Genomic DNA, 9,393 nt, shown 5'->3' on the forward strand with positions numbered 1-9,393 from the left:
TATCCCACCATCTCGGCCTCTGTCATCCCCTTCTCCTTGTGCCCTCCATCTTTCCCAGCATCAGTGTCTTCTCCAGGGAGTCTTCTCTTCTCATGAGGTGGCCAAAGTACTGGAGCCTTCATGGATCACTGCCTTGCCGTGGCGAAGGGGCTTGAAGAACTCAGAGAAGCTATGAACTACACCGAGCAGGGCACACAAGATGAACAGGTCATAGTGGAGAGTTTTGACCAAACGTGATCCACCTGGAGGAGGAACCGGCAAGCCACTCCAGTATCCTTGCCAAGAAAACTCCATGGACAAAGACAACAGGCATATAAAAAAAAAGTAGTAACAAAATACAAATACAGTTGCACACAGACCTGCTGTTCTAGTCCCCTTGTTTTTTCCACAATGGATTTTTAATGTGAAAAAGAGAAAAATAGATACACTTGCACAGACGTTCAAGGCGAGCCTTCCACTGCGACTTCTCAATTCGTCTCCAACGAGCTCCAGGCGGCACTAGCACCCATTGTCGCTCTCGCCCCGTCCAGAAAGCTCGAAGCCCTCAGGCTCCATGGCAGCAAAGAGAGTTCCAGAAAACCGGCAGAGAAGAGTTCTGTCCATCGGTATAAGTTAGGAGAGCAGAGTGGAGCCTCCGCGCCCAGAGGCTGTACAGCAAAGCAGCTGTACAGAAACAGCCCTTGAGGGCTTTCCAAAGGTCCGTTTAACAAGAGCCCCTGCGTGGCAAGCGTGGAGGGGGAACTCTGCGTCTCCCGCCCACCCCCCAGCCAGGCATACCCCTCTTGTTCTCAAGCTCTCCTGAAAGACCCCTCCTCAATTCTTCTGTTTTGGCAAAGATGGTGAAGGAGGGGGCTGAGCTGCCCACCATCTCCTGCCAAGTCTATTCATAAGCAAAGTGGGTACTTAACTGGAAGGACAGATCGTGAAGCTGAGGCTCCAATACTTTGGCCACCTCATGAGAAGAGAAGACTCCCTGGAAAAGACCCTGATGTTGGGAAAGATGGAGGGCACAAGGAGAAGGGGACGACAGAGGACGAGATGGTTGGATAATGTTTGTGAAGCTACCAGCATGAGTTTGACCGAGGCTGCGGGAGGCAGTGGAAGACAGAAGTGCCTGGCGTGCTCTGGTCCAGGGGGTCATGAAGAGTCGGACACGACTAAACAACTAAACAACAACAACTGAGGAAGGCGAGGAGAAAGAACCAAGGCTCTCCCCTCCCATGAGTGGGAAAAGAGCCTTTAAAATGCTCAGCTACTTCTTGCAGCTCCATTCCCCTCCCAACAAGCCACGGAGCCATGACGGAGCTGACCAGCTTTTCTGATTTTATGTGAGTAAACTGGAACAGTGAGTGTTGAGTTTAGGGCCGATTGTGTTTATAGTGCCCAGGTTTTTTGTTTTTGTTTTGTATTCTTTCTCCCTACCTTTTATTCCCAATTGGACCATGGAGTGTGTGTGGTTGCCCACCTCTGGGTTTGAGGATCCCCCACATGCCTAGATGGTTGGCATTTGGGCTCCTGGGAGTTTAGGGTTGGTGTTGTAAGTGACCAGCGCACTCTTTTGGCGACTGGGAGAAGTTCAGAGAAAATACATGGCGCCTTTACACTCCAAAGGTGCAACTTGCATTGAGAAGTGCCGAGGCATTGATTTGGGGACCTTTTAAAAAGTAATTGTTTTCCTGCATACCTGGTTCCCTCCCATCTGTGGCTGCAGGAATAAGTGGAGAGGTGGTGGCAGCAACTACAGCACTGCAGGACTGAGTTGGTGAAGAAGTGTGACAACTTCTTGTGCGTCCCTGTTTTGTCATGGTTGCCGACAAAGAGAAACCCTGTGTAAAAAGTATTTGAAGTGAGGAGGCAACAGTGAAACAGAAAAGTTATGTTTTCTTTTTGAGGGGGAGAAATTGAAATGCCCTTTTAGTTAAGAGTAAGGAAAAGGAAGGAGAGGCATCAACAAATACAAATGCAGTTGAAGATGAGGAAGAAAAATACCATGGAACAGGAAGGAAATAGAGCTGCTGAAGTTAAAAAATGAGGTTACAAATCTAGCAGGCTGTGATTTGGAATCTGCATCCACAGACATGAGGATGCAGCTTAGTCCGTGTGTTGCATCTTAGTGCTTTCCATGCACAGGAGTATAGAAACTAAGATGCCTTAAAACCTAATAGCTGTCTTAAATCTGCAGAGAAAACTGTTTGAGCCACAAGGAACTTACAGAAACTGCCCCCTATCCTCGTCCAACATGGCAGTGCTGGCGTCACTTCCGCCCTCCACCCCCTTCAGGTGCGCCTGCCTCTCCTCCGGTGGTGCCTCTGTCCGGTCCTCACCCAACATGGCAGTGGCAGCTCTTCCACCCTTTCTTCCCCTTCCAGTCCTCCTGCCCTCGCTCTGTGAGAAACAGAGGGAAGGAAGACTGCCTGCTGCTGCAGATTGGGCCTGCCCACAACGAAGGGGAGCGGGAGTGAGAGAGGGAAGCTGCCCTTCCCGAATGCCACCAACTTCACCCCAGCCTCAAATGCCCCCCCCCCCGACTGCAGGCGCTCACATCGCTGCAGTCCTCAGTGCCATCGCAAAGGCAGGCAGGGGCACTTGGAAACTGCTTGATGGAGAATCTTCGTGATGGATATTGAGTAGTTTGGTGGAGCTGGTTGTGTTGGTGAACAAGGTGCATGAATCTGTCTTCCTGAATAGCAAATATTTCTGCAAAAGGAGTGGTGAAATTGATCCAATAAAGTTCTTCTTCTGATCCACCAAAGATTTTTTGAACAAAATAGTGACACTGAAATCCTCAGAGGTGGCTGATGAAGGTACAGTGTAGGTACCATGACTGCATAGTGCTTAAAAAGCCAGGAGAAGGCTGCAGGTTCACAGGCTCCTCTCCACCTCCTTGATCAAGTTGGAATTCCACTACTTGGCCTTAATACTGCTACATATGTTTGTTTTATTTTATGTTTTCAAATGTAGATCTCCTGATTTCTATGAAGTAGTGAAAATTAAGCTGCCAGCTAAACTCACAGAAAAACATCACTTGCTTTTCACATTTTACCACATCAGTTGTCAGCCAAAGCTCCTGGGATATTCAGTAGGTCAATTTTGGTTCGTGTTGGCAAGTTCTTAGGGAAATAGACATTTTCCACAAAGCTCAACAATGTTTCACTGCAACAATTTCCCCCTGAAAAACTTGCAAAAGATTTTATCAACCAAAGGCAAAATTATTTGAATTTCTTATGCATAGATGCAAGATTTCAAAGGAGCATGGGTGAAATATAATCCATCACACTATCATGTTTGTAATGTGTGTGACAAAAGCATACTATAAACACAATTGCAACACACTTATACATATGTGAAAGGCATATGCAGCATAGTTCAAATGACAAGAAAATGAGACAATAGGTCACAGACATGTGTGCCAGTGTCTGTTGCATCTGTTGCATGTATGGACTGGGTACATGTCTTAGTTCCCACATATAGCTCATGGTTTACATGTATATCACACTTGTCAGAGGCAGCGGAGTAGCTAGCCTCTTGGATGCCCAGTGCAGTGCACACGTCCTGGCTACACTCGTTCTTCTCTGCTTGTATATAATAAAGAAGTCCTGGTTCCTTCTATAAACTGTCCCAGCTGACAGAGGTTATTGTCCAGTCATTCCTGGCAAAACCTTTTATCTTCTGTTGTTTGCCTCAAACTCCTTATCTTCACTTAACCACACAAGATTTTTATAATGAGGGGGAGAAGAAACCAGGGTTGCAGTGTAGGCTGCTGTCCTCAGATAGGTAGTCCTCCAAACTCCTCCAATAAGCAGAGCTTGTGCAAATCAGCTTTAGAGCATTTAGCCCTGGCAGTTGCAGTTCGGTTTGGCTATGGAAAGACAAGCTCCCACTGGAAGCAGTTGCCTTGCTTGCTCTCAGTTTGGGGCACAAATGACTAGGGTGTCATAGGGAAAATCAAGCGGCAAGCCAGCACTTCAAGCTTCTTTGCTTATAGGGACTGTTTGTAGAAGGGCACCTTCATTCTTCCATCTAAACAGATCAAGTTTGTTGTGTGAGCAGCATAATGTGTTTCTCAGTTGCAGGTTCAGCTTCATGCTTAAATAATTTTTATTGACATAAGCTTACATATAAAAGATTTTTCCACTTCCCCGTCTTTCCAGGCCTACATACAAATTACCTTTGTGGAACTCTATTTTGATAACTATGAGATAAAAGACAGAGTGACCAATTTTGAGAAAAATTTCAACCTCTGACGATTTATGTATGTACTTTAACTCAGGATGGACGCCCACGAGGAAAACCGAGTGAGCAGTATAAGAGGGGGACCATATTGACTACAATGCATGCTTTCCCCATCAAAACTAGAATCAATGTCATTCAAAAGTAATGTCTGCTTCCAAAGTAATAGAACTAAAACAAAATGTGCAGGAATCATACAAGATTCAATGGGATCATCCACGTTGAGACCAAATGAATATTAAATCTCAAAAAACTGAGCTACAGCATGCGGGACTGGACACTCTTAACATTGTCATTTCTGCTTTCCCTACCCTTCTTCCCCTCCTGTTTCATTTATGTTATCTGATGGGAGTGGTTCATTTAACTTCCTCTCACTTTTTTGCCAGTCTTTTATCAAGTGGCAGAGAGTGGCAAGACCATGCTATCTACTTTTGGCTAAAAAACAACCCTCAGAAGATGACCACATAAAAACAGCTTATCATCCTTGTGCCAACTGAAGTTTCTATGTTAAAGAGTTGCAACCTACCTGTCCCTCTGTAATTACAGTTTGTTTTGATGCCAGCTGAAGTAGCTATTGAATACATGCAAGAGAAAACGCTTGAACTGGCTGTTGCTACCAGACAGGTGCTACCAGATCCCAAAATGCTGCAGATGGTGCTTCAAGGTTCTGTGGGGGCCACAGTAAATCAGATATATTGTCAGAATACTGTTGATTCCTCTTCTTTTCTTCTCTCTGCATGTTAGCAGCAAAAGCAAAACATTAAAATGGCATGTGCAGATGCACCACTTTAGCTAATGGGGCCTCCCGCTGATTTCTGTTCTCATCCTAAAGCAAAATTCTTAACCTGAGGTACTATTTCTGGGTTAGTGGAGTCAGTAACCTGAAGCGTATTTAACCTGAAGCGTATGTAACCCGAGGTACCACTGTACTGTCCCACTGAATTCCTCTCCTACTCCCTCCTGTTGCAACTGAGTTGCCCTGAAAGTTGTGTCTTCCTGATATCTGACTAGATTACTGTTTTGCCATTTATTGGGTTTCACATGATAGTAATTCTGGTTGATGCCTGATCTGGTTGATACCTGATCATCCTTTCCTCAAGAAATATGCTTTATGTAATACAATTTTATGTTCTTCTATAAGGGACCACTAGAAGTAGCTCAAGTGCTCCTGGCTGAAATTCCAGAGGATCTAAAACTTTATCGACATCACAGCAAGTTAAGGTGAGTAAATGAGGTGAGTAAAGTGGCAAAGTAAAATCTGTTAAAATTGCAATTACACTAAATCTATGTCGGCACATTCTTAGGCGTTAGCTGGCTTCACAGCAAAGATATAAACAAATCACACAATCCCCACTGTAGCATGTAATGCAGCCTCTGGTGAAATTATTGTCCCATTGAACACTAAATTGATCCTAGTAACAAGACTAAAAAGTCTTGACTGAACTTCAAGTTCAGTCCCAGCCAAACTTAATTACAAGATGCACATGGTCCAATACTGTGCGGTTATATTAATCAACAAAATTGTTTTCTTCATTTTTGGGGAACAGATGTGGTGAAGCAGTGGAGAAGAATAAATACCTGATTACTGCTGACCAAAGGGAATATCAACAAGAACTGAAAAAGAACTACAACAAGTTGAAAGAGAACCTCAGACCAATGATTGAGAGGAAGATCCCAGAGCTGTATAAACCTATTGTGAGAGTATTTCAAGGTATAAGAAACACCCTTTCCCCCACATGCCCAATAACCATAGCAAAATACAGCATAGGACGGGGGTAGCCAGTGTGGTTCACTCCAGATGATGTTGGACTGTCAGCCTCAGTTATCATGGGATAGTCCAACAACATTTGGAGGGAACCACCTTGGTTAACCAAAACCTGAAGGCAACCCTGTATAAAAAAAAAATTATTGTCTAGTGTTTTACAATTTTTTATGTGCTGTAAGCCGCCCCACAGTGGCTGGGGAAACCCAGCCAGATGGGTGGGGTATATGATGATGATGATGATGATGATGATGATGATGATGATTACTGCTGCTGCTACTACTTACTTACTTACTTGTCCAGTCATTTCTATTCTCATTTTCTTCTTATTTATTTTAGGGGCTCTTTCCCTAATTCTAGTTTTAGGAAATATGAAAATCTGCCTCCACAGAACAGTTAAAAGCAGCATCATGAAAGGGAGCTATCTACTTGCAGTGGATCAAATACAAGAGGATATGCAAATGCTGTTCAAAATCGTAAAATTTCCCCACAATTTCTCATGAACACATTTTGGAAAGATCCACATTCTGTACAAGACTCAAGAAGGAAGAGTTATAACTCATCCTGGGTATTGAAACTAGTTACAGAAAAACAGATATTTTATTATAAATTGACATGGATATTTGCACGCATAGAGAAAAGAGTTTTGTGTTTTCTCAAATATTCTAAAGGCCAGTTGGAGGGAGGGCATTTAGGGTTCCTGATCAATTCTAACAGGGAACTGAGACTGAACCATTTGTGCACCATTTGCTTTAATTGCCTAAGACCTGGGGTCCTGAGACCTCCTATATGGTCTGGGGACAATAAAGTCTGACCTGTCACTCTGCTTCTGCTTCTTTCTGAAATAAAATTGTGAAGTAAGCTGCGCCAGTGAGACAGTTGGGAAAGGGGGATAAGTTAAGGTTACCAGATTTTTTCAATGAATCCGGGGACACTTTTCAACTTCCTATTAAATAGATGGATTTTGTCAGGGGACTGATTTGTAAATCCGGGGACTGTCCCTGGAAAACAGGGACATCTGGTAACCTTAGGATAAGTACAAGTAAGGTCTGAAACAAGAACAGGAATTGGGGGAGTATGGACATCTTTATGCATACAAAATAGGGAAGGGGGAACATATAAAAAGAAAGAAAGCTGCCTCCTGCTCTTGTTCTCTCTTTTTTTAATCTACTTCAAGCAGCTTATTGTCAGTTCTGCTTACAATATTTGTATCCAGAGTACTGGGCAAACAAGTTTAATAGTTTTGTTCAATATTAATAAGTTGTTTATTTTAAGGGGGGGGGGGAGGATTCAGATACCTACCACAGTGAGGATATAAAAAGAGGCAGAAGTGTTGTAGCTCACTGTGTTTGCAAGCTAAAGATCCCAGATTCAATCCCCAGCATCTCTATGGGAATCTTTTTTGCCTGAAGAGCAAGTCAGTGTTGGCAATTTTTATTTGGGTTGACTAATAATTCTGAAATGCAGCTTCCTATATTCTGAGAACGGATAATGGATTCCAAAGCTGTGGCACGAGCTGTTGTTGCAGAATCCTAGTTCAGCAATTTGAATGACTGTTAAAATTACCGGAAAATTGAAATTTGGTTCAGTTGCTGGCCTTAGCCATTCCCCATACTTAATATGGGCTGTTCATTTTTTAAAGAAAAAAACACCCTGCTTTTAAAGCTCCGTATGATTATCTTTTTAACCATCAAATACCATTTTTAAATATGTGTGTGTGTGTGAGAGAGAGAAAGTTCTAAAGTCTGGAAAAGGCAAGCTTTCCATTTGCCAGAGAGCTTCCAAATTAGCCCCCCCTGTTCTTAAAATGCATTTTTCTTTAGTCTTGGTAAAATTTAGCACAGTAGGTCATTAGCATTATCACTGGCCATGACCACCTGGCAGATTATTTTGGGACCAAGAAAGGGAGTGATCTTAAGAAATTATACATTGTACCAGGAAGAGACCTTGCATACAGCACATTACTTCACAAATATCAATAGTAAACACCTCCCCCAAATTACTATGTAAAAACCATAAAATCATATGGGGGGGGATGTGTCACCTACATTCTAGCCAATCTTCTCAGGTTAAAGAATTTGTACTTTGAATATTTGCTCTGGAAATACGACCTTATCGCAACCAAAGTACTACCTTCCGGGGAGATGCGAAACGGAAAGACTTGCTGCCCCGAGTCTGATGCCTGGTGCACGGAGTTGCAGGGGCAGGACGGAGAGAAGGTGGCACCTCGGATCCCAGAGACGATTGCAACCCCCCCACCCACCCCAAAAAAGGAAGCCAAGGTTCCCTGGAGCCAGTCCCACCTGGCAGCCCAAGGCAGCCCCAGCGCCTTGAAGGGCCAATGCAGCCTGCCACGCTCCTTGGGGCTGGGGAAAGAGGTTTTTGAAGAGAGCCCCCGGGGACATGAAGAAGATGGAAGGAAGCCCAGCGCCTGGGCGGTCCCTGCTTCAAGCCAGGCTGTGAGGGACGGGACATAATAGAAGAGGGCAGCAAGCGCCGCCGGCGCCATTTTAGGAGAGGGCAGCGGAACGGCCTCCATGTTGGAAGAGGGCAGAAAGCGCCGCCAGCACCCTTTCGTGGGAGGGAAATTATCCCGGGGAAGCTGTGTCAGCTGTAATTCTTCTGTTTCCAGTCAGCAAAAATTGATTGCAAAGTATGCTTGCAGGTGCAGTAGAGGCCTCGATCCAGTGCCTATACATAAATATCTTTAAAGGTGCCACTGGAGTGCGACACCTAACAGTCACCTTGTGGTCCTGTGAACACCAAGCAAAATACTGTACTGAAAAACAAATTCACTAGCAACCCCCAAACCAGGCTAAACTGATATGCTATGTGTTGCATTCATGTTACGTTTCTAGAGATTTTGCTTCTCCCTGTGTTGCGTCTTCAGATTAGGGTGATTCTGCTTCTCCCCAATTGGCTTTCATGATTACTTTGGTTTGAATTATTTGTTTCTTTCATGTTTTGTGGTGAATTCAGCATTGTGGTGGTGGTTTTTCATTGTTTTTGTGTCTCCTCTGGTGTTTTGTCATTTCTGGGAGGGGGTTCCAATTTTTGTGTTTCTGGTGATATCGTGTCATTTATAAGTTATTCATAATTTTAAAAAGGAAGGAAACCACCTCAAACCAAGGAAACCACCAGAAACGCATAAATTATTTGAAAAGAACCACCCAAAAAACAAGTTAAATACTGAAAATAAATTCAGTAGAAACATAACACACAAGCAATACATAGCATTTTACTATACAGTGGGCATTTCTAGTGAATTTTCTGCATTTCTGGTGTTTCCTTGGTTTGGGGTGGTCTGCTTGCTTTTCAAAATTATCACTGACATGAAATTGACACAATATTGACAATAACACAATAGAACATTTCCCCACCCCCCGCGAAATGAAGCAGTA

At 43.8% G+C, this 9,393-nt stretch overlaps 1 long non-coding RNA gene across 1 annotated transcript; it reads right to left on the bottom strand.

The window, feature by feature from the left end:
- Positions 1–466: 466 nt before the first annotated feature.
- Positions 467–8,191, bottom strand: LOC144328348 (uncharacterized). The gene is made up of 3 exons (XR_013393526.1): positions 8,126–8,191; positions 4,757–4,963; positions 467–1,826 (listed from the first exon to the last, which is right to left on the bottom strand). It is a non-coding gene; the product is annotated as an uncharacterized LOC144328348 (long non-coding RNA).
- Between the last annotated feature and the right edge of the window lie 1,202 nt (positions 8,192–9,393).

Source organism: Podarcis muralis, chromosome 7 (assembly GCF_964188315.1).
Source record: "Podarcis muralis chromosome 7, rPodMur119.hap1.1, whole genome shotgun sequence".
NCBI classification, from domain to species: Eukaryota; Metazoa; Chordata; class Lepidosauria; order Squamata; family Lacertidae; genus Podarcis; species Podarcis muralis.